The 2,500-nt window shown below is 48.4% G+C and overlaps 1 protein-coding gene across 3 annotated transcripts in view; it reads left to right on the top strand.

The window, feature by feature from the left end:
* LOC133122618 (transmembrane channel-like protein 6) overlaps positions 1-2,500 on the top strand; it is a 36,035-nt gene that overhangs the window by 14,670 nt on the left and 18,865 nt on the right. The window lies entirely within an intron of this gene.

The raw sequence follows: 2,500 nt of genomic DNA, 5'->3' as shown, positions 1-2,500 counted from the left end.
TAGGTAGTAGGACGGACCTTAAAGCCCAGCTCAGATCAGAGCTACACACACACACACACACACACACACACACTGTTACACTCACACACACACACACACACACACACACACACACACACACACACACACACACTCACACACACACACTGTTACACACACACACACACACACTATTATACACACACACTGTTATACACACACACACACACACTGTTACACACACACACACTATTATACACACACACTATTATACACACACACACTATTATACACACACACACACACACACACACACACACTATTATACACACACACTGTTATACACACACACACACACACTGTTACACACACACACACACACTATTATACACACACTCTTACACACACACACACACACACACACTATTATACACACACACACTGTTACACACACACTATTATACACACACACCGTTACACTCACACACACACACACACACACACTGTTACACACACACACACACACACTATTATACACACACACTGTTACACACACACACTCACACACACACACTGTTACACACACACACACACACACTGTTACACTCACACACACTGTTACACACACACTCTTACACACACACACACACACACACACACTATTATACACACACACTTCCCTGTTGCTTCAGCGCGCGTGTGCCCTCTCCCCTCCCTCTCCATGCGTTGTCTCGATGCAGCAGGCCAGCAGAACTTGTTTGTTTTTGTTGACATGTGCATTGTCCCCGTGTTTGAATCACGACTTGAAGAGGAAGAGCTGATGACTCACTTCCCCCGTCTGCGTGTGTCTGTGTCTGTGTCTGTGTCTGTCGGCTTCCATGTTTGCCGTCAGGCCGTTAGCAGTGCGACCTGCACTGATCACATTCGACACACTGCCCACTTGTACAGCTGAATCTCACTGAAGACGGTCAGTGGCTTTGCTCACTGCCAGATCTGGGGGTGAAATACTTTTCGGCATTTGACAAAGCTTGCCTGGTGCCTTGGAACAAATTTAAATGTAAATCCAAAAGTGTAAACCCTGCCTGCAGGCGGCAAGATTAGTGGAGTGCAGAAATAGTATTTCAGCCGTGAACAAACACTATTTGAACCCGGGTCTGCTCCGGGGTGCAATCGATGGCACTGTGCGCCACCGAAGACTGGAACCTGCGCCCTCTGACGTTTCCCAGACTGCCGTGCTGTCCTGTGCAGCCGCTCGGGAGCAGCGCCCGTGGGCAGGGAGCTGGGGCTGGTTCACACCTCTGTATATCACAGGATGTTTTCAAGGGTTGACTTGGCAGCGTAGGTTTTTTTTTTTTTTTTTTTTTCTCTCCAAAAAGTTTGAAAGCGTCACGTATGAAACTGGCACGCCGCTGAAATTCAAGAGAACTCCTGCGATCCTCTGACGGGAAGATGGCCCTGAGCAAAGGCGCCTCACCGCAGCATGTGGTGGCGACGCTATAACGCACCGACAGGACGTTCCAGGAACGCTGCGAGAACATTTCCTGTTCGCCGGGTACTCTCCCGCTCAGCGTCACTACCCTGTTTCTCCGAGCTGCTCTCGCGGTCGTCATGGCGTCCAGACCGTGTTTGCCTGGGCTCCGGTGATGACATGCGGACGGTTAACGATACAGCAGTGTCCTTTTTACCAAGCCCTGCGCGGGGAAGCACGGATGGAGCCGCCTCATTTGTATGCGCATGTGTAATGAGCCGTGGTTGTGTATGCGCATGTTTAATGAGCCGTGGTTGTGTGTGCGCATGTGTAATGAGCCGTGGTTGTGTGTGCGCATGTTTAATGAGCCGTGGTTGTGTAAGCGCATGTTTAATGAGCCGTGGTTGTGTATGCGCATGTTTAATGAGCTGTGGTTGTGTATGCGCATGTTTAATGAGCCGTGGTTGTGTGTGCGCATGTTTAATGAGCCGTGGTTGTGTATGCGCATGTTTAATGAGCCGTGGTTGTGTATGCGCATGTTTAATGAGCCGTGGTTGTGTATGCGCATGTGTAATGAGCCGTGGTTGTGTGTGCGCATGTTTAATGAGCCGTGGTTGTGTGTGCGCATGTTTAATGAGCCGTGGTTGTGTGTGCGCATGTTTAATGAGCCGTGGTTGTGTGTGCGCATGTTTAATGAGCCGTGGTTGTGTATGCGCATGTTTAATGAGCCGTGGTTGTGTGTGCGCATGTTTAATGAGCCGCGATTGTGTTATTGTGGGAAGTGGGTTTGAGTATTCCACACAAAAAAAAAAAGGTTCATTCAGAATGGATATGCGTGGTATAAATTGGCAGGTCATGTAGTGGAGGAAGAAACTATGTGGGGTTTTCAAGACCAGGCTTGATATGGTGGTAGATACTAGATACTATCTAGTTTTTTTTGGTAAACTAAGCATTAGGTACGCTTTATGGAAGGAAAATGGGGAGTATTGTTGGGGTGAATGGCCTGTTTACATCATTATGTTAAGCTGTGCAATGTTACGTTGTGTTATGCTC

Source organism: Conger conger, chromosome 2 (assembly GCF_963514075.1).
Source record: "Conger conger chromosome 2, fConCon1.1, whole genome shotgun sequence".
Lineage (NCBI taxonomy): Eukaryota > Metazoa > Chordata > Actinopteri > Anguilliformes > Congridae > Conger > Conger conger.
The sequence above is the reverse complement of the archived record's forward strand: the minus strand, read 5'-3'. Positions and strand labels throughout refer to the sequence as shown.